Source organism: Lathyrus oleraceus, chromosome 3 (assembly GCF_024323335.1).
Source record: "Lathyrus oleraceus cultivar Zhongwan6 chromosome 3, CAAS_Psat_ZW6_1.0, whole genome shotgun sequence".
Classification (NCBI taxonomy): Eukaryota; Viridiplantae; Streptophyta; class Magnoliopsida; order Fabales; family Fabaceae; genus Lathyrus; species Lathyrus oleraceus.
In genome coordinates, this window is record NC_066581.1 from 465,627,297 (window position 1) to 465,643,347 (window position 16,051).

A 16,051-nucleotide genomic window follows, 5' to 3' on the forward strand; every position below is an offset into this window, starting at 1 on the left:
GCCTAGCGACGGCTTGGCGAATGCTCGCTACATGCTCGCTTAGCGATGTGCTAGCGAGCGGCTGCGGGTTCTGGTTTTAATAACAGTACAATTCCAGAAAGCTCCAAACCCTATGGCATCCATCATAGAAATTACATGGTTAAACGTTTAAGACATTCATACATACTTAAATTCACATGCAAGACTTAAGATATTTTTATAAATTCAATCATAATGCCACATGCAAATTAAGAACATAAAGCGGTAATGGTAATGCAAACCTGTTTGCAATTGAATTGCAACCTTGAATTGGCAAGTCACTCTTAGGGTTGGCGCCGGATTGAGTTGGGCGGAGATAACCTTGGTGCAGATGAGTTTCCTTCAGGGTTGCTCTGAAATCTCTGGGTTAGCCTCCAGGGTTTGCTGTGCCTTCTCTCTATCTCCCGTTTTCGTTTTTTTTTTGAATGAGGTCCTTGGTATTTATAATAGTTTTTGTGACCTAATGGGCTCAGAATGAAGCCCAAAAATTCTGGTATTCGCAAGCTTCGCTAGGCGAGTGGCGTAGCGAAGGGTTCGCTAGGCGAAGGAGTTGCTCGCCTAGCGAGCATGCCAGTCTGGGCCATTTTCTGGATTTGGCCATCTGTGAGTTGGGTCTTTGTTCCTTTAAGGTCAATGCCTTGGAAAATACGTTGGAGTGCCTTAAAAAACGCCTTGTAACATTAACGGGCAAATTTTGGGGTATGACAGTTGCCCCTGTTCAATATTCTTGAACCGAGAGAGTTAGAATGGTGTGCACGCCATTCGTGGTCTGGAGGTGGAAGATTATTGAACACTTAGAATGCCCCAAAATTTTCACTTGTTAATCAACAGTTAGTCTTGATGAAGATGGGCTTAAAGATGCCATCCAGGAAGTTTGATGATGAGAGCTTCAGAGTGCGTCGTACATTAGACGATATCTGAAGACATGGGTGTCATACCGGGTCATGCGCTAGACCGTATAGTGAGTCATCCATTAGGCTGTCGACTTCGCTGGGGAGTCAGAGTGTGTTATACGCTGCTGGGGATAAGGGATCAGAATGGATCATACGCTAGACCGTATCTGAATAGCAGAGTGAGTTGTCCCTTAGGCGGTGACTTCACTGAGGATGAAAGATCAGAATGGATCGTACGCTAGATCGTATCCGAGTTGCAGAATGAGTTGTCCATCAGGCTGTATCTAAGGATGAAAGGGTAGTCGTACGCTAGACCACGTTTCAGAATGTACCGTACGCTGGGTAGCATCGGAGGAATAAAGATCAGAATGGACCATACGCTAGATCGTATCTGAGGGGTGAACATCCAAATGGGTCGTACGCTAGACCGTATTGGAGCAGTTGGAGGAACCATACGTTAGGCTGAATCAGAATGAACCGTACGTTAGGCTATATCTGACAATATTTGTACATGTTGGATTTGCAATAAATGTCTGGGATGGGCTTAAAGATGCCACCATTAGGAGAATATCAGAGTGCTTGTCCAAACGGATGTTCATGTGGATTATATCTGAAAGGTGTAAATGTAATCGATAAAGATGTCCGTCTGAATGGATCTTTATTTTGACTGTATCCGGAGGATAATTAACCTGAACAATAAAGTTAGCTTTATGCCATGTCATGATGCATGAGATATTTTATAAATGTGAACAATGTATGCATGCGTATGCTGTGAAATGATGTAATGAATGAATTATGCGTCTGAAAAGTTTTTCCTGGAGACTCCCTGGGGAAAATAAATCCCCATCTTCTGGTTGGAGATACTTGTATTGATGACCCTTTCTTAGCTGGGGATACTTGATTTCTGTCTGATGGTGGAAACACTCAACAGAGCCTGGCTGGGGACGGAAGAGATGACCATTCTGTCTGGTGATGCCAACCTCTTCTGGGAAATAGTTGGTTTTTGTTGGGGAATAGAATTAGCAACCGGATTCATTGGAACGCATGGTTAGACCTTCTCCTCGATCCTGAAGTCTTTTGTAATTGCTATTTCCGTTTTATGCATGTATTTTTGATAAACATCAATCATATTCAAATGCATATACCAATTCAATCTAAATCAATGGACGTTTACGCAAACAAAACAGAGAAAGTAAAACAAAAGCATTTTTTTTGGAAATAAAATTGTATTGATTTTGACAGCAGGCCTATAAACAGGCAATTTGTGAACAAGGAGACAGAAATCCTAGTAAGAGGACATTGTCAAGAAAATAAAGAGAAAGCTATGCAGAAAAAGTCCTATTGATTTTAATTCCACTACTGTCATTATGTCTTCAAGCCTTTCATCTCCTGCTGTCGGATAGAAGTGATTGGCTTGTTCTGTCCCTTTGACTTGGGAGAAGCTGACCGAGAACGGGACATAGTCATACGCTTTAATCCCTAATTTTTGCCTGGACCGCCTTTTCAGGTTTTCAGTCCACCAGGATACCCTTTTTTGCCCAAGCCACCTTTTCAGGTTTTCGACTTGCCGGGTGTACATTTTTATATGTTTATCCCTAATTTTTGCCTGAACCCTTTTGGTTCGCCGGGATGCCCTTACTTTTGCCTAGATACGTCGACCTAGCGGGTCTCTTTTATGCGTAGTATTTTTTAACTATGTCCGCGTTCACAGGATGCGGGAAATCTTCGTCATCCATTGTAGCAAGCATCATGGCTCCACCAGAGAATACCTTCTTAACTACAAATGGCCCTTCGTATGTGGGAGTCCATTTGCCTCTGGGATCACCTTGTGGTAGAATGATACGCTTTATCACCAAGTCGCCAATTCGATACACCTGTCTCTTGTCCTTTTTGTTAAATGCCTGGGTCATGCGCTTCTGATATATCTGCCCATGACAAACAGCCGCAAGTCTCTTTTCATCAATCAAATTTATCTGATCGAGTTGAGTCTGAATCCATTCGTCTTCCTCTAAGCCTGCATCTTTCGTAATTCTTAGAGAGGGAATCTGAACTTCCACCGGTAAAACGGCTTCCATTCCGTAGACTAAAGAGAAAGGCATTGCCCCTGTCGAAGTGCGCACTGAAGTGCGATAACCATGAAGAGAAAAGGGTAACATCTCATGCCAGTCTTTGTATGTTACTGTCATCTTTTGTATGATCTTCTTGATATTCTTATTAGAAGCCTCCACGACGCCGCTCATCTTCGGCCGGTACGGAGAAGAGTTATGGTGTTTTATTTTGAACTGCGTGCAGAGTTCAGCAATCATCTTGTTGTTCAAATTGGAGAGAGCAGGTTTTCCAAATGTATATTTGATAAGATCCATCTTAGAAATCAATAAAGTGGTATGATTCAACATATACTGTCTTAGTCGGCGAGCAGCCCAAGCCAAAGCACATCAAGCTTTCTCGAGCTGTGAGTATCTTGTTTCACAGTCGGTACCTTTTGCTAAGGTAGTATATTGCATGCTCTTTTCGACCAGACTCGTCATGTTGCCCCAACACACACCCTATTGAATTTTCTAACACGGTCAAATACATGATTAGAGGTCTTCCTTCAACTGGTGGCATCAGATTTATAGGTTCTTGGAGATACTTCTTGATTTTTCCAGCGAAAACCTCTACATAGTCACGTAACATCCGACTCAATCTTTCTTTGACACTGTTTTCTAAGCCTGCTCCTATTTTGACTTCTTTCTTGTCTACTTCAGTACCCAGATTCACAGTTTCAATTGATTATTCCTGCGGCTGTATGGTCTTTTCTTCTTGCAGTAACAGTCTGGCAAGTTCTCAGGTACTTCACAATCTTCCTCACTTCCATCCTCGGCTTGGTAGATCGGATTTTCAAAGTCATAATGAACAGTAGCAGAGTTATTACCAACAGGATCCAGAGTGGATATGGATTGGCAAATTGTTACGTGAGTGTGTGCAAGAAAACATAGCTTATTTGGAAGATGACAGGAAAGATAAAGAGCGCAATATTTGAATGCAAAAAGGTCCATTGATTTATTGAATGTGAATATGCTTATAAAAATGACAAAACCTTTAACAAAATTTAATACATTAAAATAAGCAATAACAATTACTCCTGACTAAAGGAAATCAGGATAGTGTCTTCAGCCTTCCAATTATTGAGTCCGTCACCAATTGTTAGGAAAATCCAACTATCCAAATCACAATCGTTATCAGCATCTTCCACAGCATTGACAGTCTCGTCATGGTTAGGCAGAGGGGGAGTGATGTCATTAGGAGTCTCCGGAGGATCAGAGGTAGCCGCCTGTATCTTTCCACTTCGAATGCCGCGTTCAACATGCTCACCTATTAATATAAGTTCAGTGAAACCCGATGAGGAACTTCTCAATAGATGGCTGTAGAATGGGCCAGTCAGTGTGCTCATGAACATGTCCACTAATTCTCGATCAGTCATGGGGGGTTTGACTCTGCCAGCCAAATCTCTCCATTTTTTAGCATATTCTTTGAAGCTTTCTTTAGATCCCATAGTCATATTCTGCAACTGTAGCCGAGTAGGCGCTAATTCAGAATTATACTGGTACTGCTTGTAAAAAGCTATTGCTAAATCAGTCCAGGTGCGGATGTCAGAGCTCTCGAGCTGATAGTACCATTCTAACTGTGTGCCAGACAGACTCTCTTGGAAGAAATGGATCCATAGTTTCCTATCAGTGGTATACGGCTGAATCTTTCTCACATAAGTTCTCAGATGCATCTGAGGACAAGATGCCCCATCATACTTAGTGAAAACGGGGACCTTGAATTTGCGGGGAATGATCACATCAGAGACCAGACCCAAGCTTTCGAAATCCAGACTGGGCGCCTTCTGACCCTCCATAGCTAGCATACGTTCTTCCAGCAACTTATACTTATCATCTTTTGGAGAGTACTGTTCATTTTCATAATCTTCATCGTCGTCCTCATGGTCGAAAGGATCAGCATTCTCATCTTCCGAATCATTTTCTGTCTCCTCTCCTTGATCCTTCGGAATTCTAATCTTGACTCCTGCAGCCTGTCCTTTAAGCCTTCTTCCCGGGTTAATGTAACTCACAACTTTCTTGTCTTTCTTCTTCTCGAGCAATAGAGCCTTCAGTTCCTCCTGCCCCTTGGATAAGTTCAAGATCATCTCCTGGAATTGAGCATTCTGAGCCTGGAGATCTTTGACAGTTTGTTCGAGGTCCATTTTTCTGTTTGCAATAGGAAGATCGTGAGAACATTGATCCCTTTAGAGTACCTGTTATGCAATGTATGTTATGCTATGCAATGTATGAAATGTTTTCAATGTTTAGAGTCCTTGAAATGGTTAGTACAATGCCATGATGTTATGATGTTATGATGTTATGATGTTATGTAAATAACAAGCACAAGCAAGTCACACAATCATCATTCCTAAGTTTTAAGGCTTGCATGAGTTCCAAAGGTAAGTACCCTTCCCACTGAAGTTTGGTTGGTTCAACCTGTCCTAGAATAGTAACCGGGTTCTAGAAGGATCTCCAATCATTGACCTTCTTTTAAGTCCACTTCAGTGCAACACCAAGTGGTTGACCAAAGCTTCCCTAAAGTCCAATCTCGAGGAGTGTAGTATCGAGTCTCAACCAACCCCAGTCGGAACCGAAGTCAGTTATCTCACTACTTTCTAATGGCTAGGATGAGTCAATTAGGGTTCTAAAGGTCTGGTTAATGCTTTAATGACACCACGCAGACGCCAAAATTTTCCTTAAGTAAACATGAGGAACATCAGGACATCCAAAGTGTCACATTAACCGTAGCCATCATCTTAACCATTCTAGTATACGCTGGATAGTCGCGATGATCTCTTGCTACTTACCTAAGGTACACTAGATCCGGGTGTAGGATCTTTCACTCAAGCATAGGATACCCAAGCAATCCCTTAAAAGTAAATCAGACAATTCAAATAAGTGATCTTGTTTTTTTTAAGGCCACCTCTCTTTTTAAGTCCCCAGCAGAGTCGCCAGTTCTGTCATACGGTGAACTGACTTTGGTGTTTTGCTTTGGAAAACAAACGTCGCGGATAGCAAGAGTCGTCACCGACTTTTCTTTTATCCCATAGGAAAGGTGGAAAAGAATAGGAAAGACCTTAATTAGATTTTGGGTTCGGGAGGTACATTATACAAAGGGAAGGTATTAGCACCCTTTGTATCCATGGTTATCCATGGGCTCTTAATTGCTTGATCACTTATGTTTGTCTGAAAAAAGTGTTTGTGAATTGCTAAAAAAATGTTTTGAAAAGAGAGTTTAACTTTGTAATGATTCTTGTACGAATGTATACAAAGTATTTATCTCGTTTAATTTTGAAAGTGGTTTAGAAAAATATAACTTGGCAATGATTCTAGTACGAATGTATGCCAAGTGGTGATTTTCTAGTAGCTGCAAAGTGTGAGGTATGAAAAATGTTTTAGGTTGTGAGCCAGCGATTAAGAGTTATACCTACCCAAGGTCTTTATGGGCATTTCCTATCCTTATGAGGGTAAAACTGTCCTTACTATTGAGAAGTAAGTAGTCTTATCCCTTTGGATGTAAAGGGGTCATCGTAGGGTCATCGATTGGTCATTGAAGGTAACATTTGTAAGGATACCTTAGCATTCGAAGGGACAATCATCATTTAACCGTAGGCTACAACGACGGGTCATCGAGGGACAAAATCATATATTCGCAGGCAACATCCGAGGGACAATGATTTATTTTATAGGGACATGATGAGTTAATTGAAGGATCTTTGCTAAATGTATCCCCACATTCGCGGGACATGACCATAATACTGGAATACCGTAAGGCAACAAAGAGAGGTCCGAGATCACATATTCAAAGGCAATATTTTATAATCAATTAGTTAATTGTAATCAATTAGGGAATTAGGTCCACGTTATAATCAATTAGGTAATTAGGGTGAATCTCCACAAGGGTATCCCACAAATAAAGTGGAATACCTAGCAAGCTACCTACTCGGGAGTATGCGAACCCTTACAAAATTCAGCAAACAGGTCAGAATACCAAATCAAGGTGCGGTCAAGAGTTGCACCCAACAAAAGGCATCACAACAGAAATAGTGTTAGGTGAATAATGTATGATTACAATAAAACATGTCAGATAAGCAAAAATTAGAACGAAAAAATCAGCGACTGTCACGTTCGCTCCTGCCTCGCCTAGCGACGGCTTGGCGAATGCTCGCTACATGCTCGCTTAGTGATGTGCTAGCGAGCGGCTGCGGGTTCTGGTTTTAATAACAGTACAATTCCAGAAAGCTCCAAACCCTATGGCATCCATCATAGAAATTACATGGTTAAACGTTCAAGACATTCATACATACTTAAATTCACATGCAAGACTTAAGATATTTTTATAAATTCAATCATAATGCCACATGCAAATTAAGAACATAAAGCGGTAATGGTAATGCAAACCTGTTTGCAATTGAATTGCAACCTTGAATTGGCAAGTCACTCTTAGGGTTGGCGCCGGATTGAGTTGGGCGGAGATAACCTTGGTGCAAATGAGTTTCCTTCAGGGTTGCTCTGAAATCTCTGGGTTAGCCTCCAGGGTTTGTTGTGCCTTCTCTCTATCTCCCGTTTTCGTTTTTTTTTAATGAGGTCCTTGGTATTTATAATAGTTTTTGTCACCTAATGGGCTCAGATGAAGCCCAAAAATTCTGGTATTCGCAAGCTTCGCTAGGCGAGTGGCGTAGCGAAGGGTTCGCTAGGCGAAGGAGTTGCTCGCCTAGCGAGCATGCCAGTCTGGGCCATTTTCTGGATTTGGCCATCTGTGAGCTGGGTCTTTGTTCCTTTAAGGTCAATGCCTTGGAAAATACGTTGGAGTGCCTTAAAAAACGCCTTGTAACATTAACGGGCAAATTTTGGGGTATGACAAACCCTCATGGACTTCAGTCATTAACAGGTCTGCTTCGTGTCTATCCACGCATCTGAGCAAAACCATGTCAAAGTTCCTCTTGTAAAGCACATCACATTGAGGTATAAAGTGCCAGATAATCTCCTCAAAGTCTTCTTATCTTTAACAGATGCCCCAGGCGGGTAAATCTGACTCTGAAGAAAACATTTGATGTCATAATACCATGGCTTATCATCCTTCACTTCTTCAACTGCAAATACATGAGCTGGTCTATCCAAGCGCATCACAGTGATATTGGGGACTTCATTCCATAATTTCACCATAATCATGGAAGCAAGCGTAGCAAGAGCATCTGCCATCCGATTCTCATCTCAAGGAATATGATGGAAATCAACCTCAGTAAAGAACATTGAAATTCTCCTCGCATAATCTTTGTATGGGATGAGGCCAGACTAATTCGTTTTCTATTCACCCTTAATCTGATTAACCACAAGGGCCGAATCACCATAAACATCAAGATGTTTGATCCTAAGATCAATACACTCTTCCAAACCCATAATACAGGCCTCATACTCCACCATATTATTCGTGCATTTGAAAGTTAGTCTTGCTGTAAAAGGAAAATGTGTGCCCTGAGGAGTAATAATCACTGCCCCAATACCATTTCCATATTGATTTACAGCACCATCAAACACCATGCTCCATCGGGAACCAGGCTCTGGCCCTTCATCGAGTGTAGGCTCATCGCAATCTTTCATTTTCAAATACAGAATCTCCTCATCTGGGAAGTCGTACTGAACAGACTGATAATCCTCAATTGGTTAATGTGCCAAGTGGTCAGCCAAAATACTACCTTTAATAGCTTTCTAAGCTCGATACTCAATATCACACTCAGACAACAGCATCTGCCAACGAGCAATCCTCCCAGTTAGAGCAAGCTTCTCGAAGATATACTTGATTGGATCCGTTTTGGATATCAACCAAGTTGTATGATTCAACATATACTGGCGTAAGCGCTTAGCAGCCCAAGCCAAAGCACATCATGTTTTCTCAAGCATTAAGTATCGAGACTCACAATCAGTGAACTTCTTACTCAGATAGTATATAGCATACTCTTTCTTCCCTGATTCATCTTGCTGACCTAATACACAACCCATAGAGTCTTCAAGAACAACCAAGTACATAATCAAGGGTCTCCCTTCCACAGGTGGAGACAGAATTGGAGGCTCAGACAGATACTCTTTGATACTGTCAAAGGCCTTCTGGCAATCCTCGGTCCAATCATGACGCTGATCTTTCCGGAGGAGCTTGAGTATTGGCGCACATGTGGCAGTCATGTGGGATATAAATCTGGAAATATAATTCAAGCGGCCAAGAAAACCTCGGACTTGCTTCTCAGTTTTGGGCGCAGGCATCTCTTGTATTGCTTTGACCTTGGCAGGATCAACTTCAATACCTCTTTCACTGACAATAAAGCCCAATAACTTTCCGGAACAGACTCCAAATGTACACTTGTTCGGATTCAGGCGGAGTTTGTACTTCCTCAAACACTGAAAAAGCTTCAACAAGTGCTCTACATGTTCAACTTCCGTTTTCGACTTCGCAATCATATCATCAACATATACCTCGATCTCCTTGTGCATCATATCGTGAAACAAGGTAGTCATAGCTCGTTGATACGTGGCTCCGGCGTTCTTCAAACCGAAGGGCATCACTCGATAACAAAATATTCCCCAAGGTGTGATGAATGTTGTCTTCTCCATATCCCCGGGTGCCATTTTAATCTGGTTATATCCGGAAAATCCGTCCATAAATGAGAAGACATTGAATTTAGCTGTATTATCTACCAAGATATCAATATGTGGTAGAGGAAAATCATCTTTCGGACTAGCTTTATTCAAGTCTCTATAGTCCACACACATTCGGACTATTCCATCTTTCTTAGGCACAGGCACAATATTGGCTACCCATTAAGGATATGTAGAAGTCACCAGAAACCCCACATCAATTTTCTTCTGAACTTCTTCTTTAATCTTCACTGCCATATCAGGATGAGTTCTTCTAAGCTTCTGCTTCACAGGCACACGCTCAGGCTTCAAAGGCAGGAAATGTTTCATGATATCAATATCCAGACCAGGCATGTCTTCATACGACCAGGCAAAAACGTCGACATATTCTTGTAGCAACTCAATCAACCCCTTCTTGACTGACTCTTCCAGGAGTGCCCCAATCTTCACCTCACAAACACAATCTTCTGACCCCAAGTTGACTGTTTCCAGATTCTCAAGATGCGGCTGAATGATCTTCTCTTCGTGCTCAAGCCGACGGGTAATCTCGTCAGGAATCTCTTCAGTATCATCTTTTTCGGCCTCAAATACAGGGAACTCAAAGTTGGGAGATGGTGTTGGATCATTATGTTCAATGGGTTTGATTAACCTGCATAATGATTTTGGATATAAAAGAGATTTTAGAATTCAAACAAGGCAAATCATTATGCAGATGAAAAGATTGATTTTATTCTCTTTTTAGGGTTTTATGGTGATCAACAATTTCATGCAAAAAAGCAAAAACTGAAAATAATTTGGAAAAACAAACATTTAACATGTAATTTTTGAATGAATATCATTGTATTTATGTGCCAACAATGTCATCACTTCTCCTTTTAGCATGGAAGAAGGGTTTTTAAACAAAAATGAACATTACGTGGACTTATGGGCAACTGTTGGAACATCAATAGCGACCCAATTATTGCAGACTCCTCCAGGGATGACAAAGTTGTCAGAATCTTCCTCTGCATCATCCTCCACTATAGCAGCTGCTTCCTGGTCTTCGACCGTGTGGATGAAACCACCACTCTGAAACAGACCGTGCTTGTTGAAATTGCCTGAAGAGTACCTTATGCCAGTCCGGGATTTATTGTCTTCTAGCTTAATCATTTGTCCTAAACCAGTAGTTGCGCCATGCTCAATGGCCAACTTCGCATCATTGTAGGACGCAAATGAAGAAGTTCCTTTCTTAAAAGGCTCAGCAATAGACAAGGCTTGGAACGGTGTTCCAACCTCGTCCTAGGCATCAATATAAGAAAAGGAAGACAAATGGCTTACCAAGAGAGCCTTCTCTCCCCCTACCACCACCAACTTCTTGTTCTTGACGAACTTTAACTTCTGGTGTAGGGTGGATGTCACGGCGCCTGCCTCGTGAATCCATGGTCTGCCTAACAAACATCTATTTGATAGGTGGATATCCATGACTTGAAAAGTGATCTGGAAATCACTAGGTCCTATCTTGATTGGGAGCTCAACCTCGCCAATCACAGTTTTTCTGGATCTATCAAAAGCCTTGACGACCACTCCACTATGCCTCATGGGAGGCCCCTGGTAAGAAAGTTTTGCCAGATTGGATTTTGGCAACACATTTAGCGACGATCCTGTGTCTACCAGCACATTAGACAAGGCATCATCCTTGCAATTCATAGAGATGTGTAGTGCCAAATTGTGGTCTTTTCCCTCCTCGGGAAGATCAGCATCGCAAAAGCTCAGGTTGTTACAAGCAGTAATGTTTGCAACAATGCTATCAAACTGTTCTATGGTGACATCGTGATCCACGTATGCCACGTCCAACACCCTCTGCAAAGCTTCGCGGTGTGGCTCAGAGTTCATCAACAAAGACAGCACAAATATCTTTGAAGGCGTTTGTACCAGCTGATTTACAACATTATACTCGCTCCTCTTGATGAGCCTTAGCATCTCATCACAGTCCTCTTTTCATCATGCCATTCTGGCCAACATGGACATGAGCTCTAGCAATAGCGGCATGTCTATCAACACCAAGTGCCGGATTCGGAGAAGAAGAAGAATTCCCCACAGGATGGGCGGCATTATCAACAACATTAGCTCTTCTGGTGTCAGCCTGGGGTTTCGGCGGCGCCGAAAAAACGCGACCACTGCGGGTCAATCCACTAACATAAGAAATATGTGTCGCAAAAGTGGAGGGTAGAGGCACCTCCTTCCCATCTTCTAATGCAACTGCATTATATCGATAGGGAACAACCTTGTCTGAAGAGTAAGGAACAGGGCCAGCTGGCTTAATGATGAGAGTAGGAGAAGCCTTTTGCTTGCTGCCATCATATCTGACAATAATAGGCTCAGGTATTCTGAAGACAGGGGATATAACATTAACTTCATCCTCATCACGATTCTGAAGTATCTCGATCACACCCTGATCCAGCATTTCTTGGATGTCTTTCTTGACTTGACGACATCCCCTCTCATTGACAGTGCACACACGGCAACTGTCATGGTCATGCTCGTAATGACTGTATCCACATAATAGTCTATGCATCTCGACCAAAGATTGTCGGATATGGCTGACATATCTGACCTTGTACTTTCCAGGACAACCCTGAACCATGTTAACAACAGATTTCTCATGCTCAGGCAATGGGTTCTTCTTCACATTAGGACCTACGTCCTCAAAAAACAAAATACCGCTTCTAACAAGGTCTTGAACCTTGGTCTTGAGGGGGTAACAGTTCTCCACATCATATCCGGGAGCACCAGAATGATAAACACAGTGAAGCTCTGGCTTATACCACCACTGAGGGTTGGTTGGTTGGTATAACAGCTTTCTTTCAATCAACGAAGGATATAATTCAGCGTAGGTCATTGGAATAGGATCAAAACTGACCCTCTTCCTATCATAGCTAGTGCTGGTTTAATTGTTGTTTCAAGGCTGGTAAGCCTGCTGTTGCGGACGATGTTGTTGTTGTTGATATTGTTGATGTTGCTGTTGCTTGTTCTGATGCTGATAATGTTGATTTTCCCTAAAAACAAGTGTTATATGAGCCACTTGGTGCTGGTTACTAGCCGGACGCACAGTCTTCCTCTTCACATAGGGTCTTCTTGGTTTGACGTGGGAGGACACAACATGTGCCTCTCCATCTTTCTTCTTGGTAAACGCCCCATAACGTTTGGCAGAAGAGCCTTCTTCTCTAGTCAGGCGTCCTTCTCTAACTCCTTCCTCTAGTCGCATCCCCATGTTCACCATTTCGGTGAAATCAGAAGGAGCGCTAGCGATCATCTGCTCGTAGTAGAAAGAGCTTAAAGTCTTGAGAAAGATCTTCGTCATTTCTTTCTCTTCGAGTGAGGGCACAACCTGTGTAGCCAATTCACGCCACCTCTGGGCGTACTCCTTGAATGTTTCTTTCTCCTTCTGGGATATGGCCCTCAGTTGGTCCCTATCGGGAGCCATATCAACGTTGTACTTGTACTGCTTGACGAAGGCTTCGCCAAGGTCGTTGAAGGAGCGAATGTTCACACTATCCAAGCCCATATACCATCTCAATGCGGCGCCGGACAGGCTGTCCTAGAAGTAATGGATCAGGAGTTGATCGTTGTCGGTCTGAGTCGACATCTTGCGTGCGTACATCATAAGATGGCTGAGCGGGCAAGTGTTTCCTTTGTATTTTTCAATTCAAAGTCAGGTACTTTGACTTTGATAGGAATCTTGACATTAGGCACGAGGCATAGCTCAACAGCAGATTTGCCAAAGAGATTCTTCCCTCAAAGAGTTTTAAGTTCCTTGCGCAGCTCAAGGAATTGATCATTCATAGCATCCATCTTCTCGTACACATCTGGGCCCTCAGGCGGCTCAGAGTGATAAATGGTGTTATCAACTCTCGGCAAAGTATGCACAACTGGAGGTGGCACAGCAAGGACCGGGCTAGATGCCGGCAGAGAAGCAAATGTAAGGGCGAGACCCTCTAGAACAAAATTAACGGGCATCCCCCAGGGAAACCCGGCTGGCATAGCAGACGGAGCAAAGTGAGCACTGGCAGCAGGCACGGTAGAGGAAGCTACCTCTGAAATGACCGTCCTCTGGGGAGGAGTTGAAGGCGTTGAAGAAGACTGACTTTGGGTGGCCAAGAATGACTCCATCAGGGCAGTCAATCTTGCCACTTCCTCCTTGAGTTCTCTGTTTTCTTGCTCAAGGTGATCCATTAGCTTTGATGAGTTGGCTCTGGTGTAGTATCAGTGCGTCAGCCTGTCTTTGAAATAAATTAAGAACACAGAGTTAGACCACTAATCAAGAAGCCTGGAACAAAACCTGCTTATGCACATGATGCATGCAATGCTTGTGCATATGATTTATTTTTTTATCAGAGGAACTTTTAGAGTTCTATTTGCAAATATTTGAAAATATTAATCATTTAGACATATATGGAATAATCATATCAATAATATTTGGAAAAAAATTTACACCAAAGAAGTACAGTCTTGGTAACCAAATACAATACAAGAGAGAAGGAAAATGAACATCCTATGGAACCCTAAAAGCAATCGTCCAAAGCTCTCGAGACTGGAAGATAAGCTGCACGAAGCCTCTTCACCTCTCTCTCATAGGCTGCCTCCATATCTACCTTCTCCTTGGCGAGTCGATCATAATTCCTCTTCCAAAACCTGGATGACTGAGGAAGAAGAGAAGTCACCACATCATCAGGCTCGTCGATAACCTGATGCTCCAGAAATTCTATTAATGCATCCTTATCTCTAAGTTGCTGAAGTAGCTCCTCTCGCTCACAGACCCAAGCACGCGAACGGTCTTCATCTCTCAACTCCTCTACTCCTTGGTTAGGGAGGGTTGAAGGCCCAACCATAACAATAGGTGTAGGTCTCAGATAGTCATAGGGCATGCGGTACTCAGAAGCTCTCTTCCTAACCCACGAGGTATAGGGTTCCAAAGCAATACAATTCTTCGGACCAAGCTCTTTCCTTCCCTTCCTATGAATCTTGCGCCAAGCGCAAACCATCCTGCCCTTCAAATTTTGGGGATCTTTACCCTCTTGAAAGAACACACCTTCTAACAGAATGTTATTAGGTTTATCCTTTAAGGGGAACCCAAGCTGATGACGTGCCAAAATAGGGTTGTAGTTAATCCCACCACATGTACCAAGAAGAGGCACATTGGAGAATTCACCACAAGAGTCAATAATTTGCACACCATCATACACACGGTTGTACCAAAAGATATCATCATTAGTGAGAGACATAAGTCTCGTGGACCACCGTAGGCATCCTTTGTTTTCCTTGAAGGCGAGCGTCTGTGGCAAGTGCGAAATAAGCCACTTGTACAACAGAGGCAAACATCACACAATGGTACTACCACCCTTTGCATTCCTCATATGCAAAGAGAAATAAGTGTCACCCAACAGAGTAGGAACGGGATTAAGAGTAGAGAAAATCCTAATAGCGTTCACATCCACAAAATTGTCGATGTTGGGGAATAACACTAGCCCATAGATGAGAAGTACAAATATGGCTTCAAAGGCGTCCTCACTCATGGCCTTCCCAAACATAGTAGCTTGAGCAATGAGGAAATCAGATGGGAGACCTTGAATTCCACCTTTGGTAGTCATATTAGCATCAATAACCGCTTCATCTATATGCAACAGATCAACAATCTCCTGGGAAGAAGGAACTCTCTCCAAGCCACTGAACGACAACTGATCTAGGATAGGTATACCCACAAGATAGGCATACTCCTCAAGTGTAGGCAAAAGCTGGAAATCCGAAAAAGTGAAGCAACGGTACAAGGGATCATAAAACTGCACCAACACACTCATCAGACCTTCATCCACCTGAGTAGCAAGAATAGACAGAAGCTTCCCATGGCGAGCTTTGAACTCCAAGGGGTCTAATATATAGGATGTCAAACTCCTTAACTCTTTCAAGTCGGGTTGTCTGAAACTGTACTTCTTCGTATTCCTTCTTTGCTTATCCATGTCTGAAAATTTGCAAATAGACCTCTTAAGTTCCTTGAAAAATTTCTCATTGTTGATGATATGGATGTGTATGAATGCATGAATGCATGGATGCAACAATCACACTCAAGGATCAAGCAAATCACACCATACAAAGGTCACGGGATGGATCAAGTCATCCTTAATATGAATCATCCATTTTGGTGGATTATGGTTTAGACCTTATCAACACCCAAGTTCCATTGATATTAAGGATATACGAGAACGGATCAACTGCGAATCAATGGTTTGTTACAAGTCACGAGCATAGAGTCTTGGTTAAGAACCACCCAAAGCGAGTGTACTATGGTTAAACCTGACAATCATGTTCTACAAGAGGTTCCCATAGTCATCATCCCATCTTTCGGATATTATCGGATAAACGACTACTCGTATTCCAAAAATATTCTCAAGAGAGACTCTTATGAGTGTA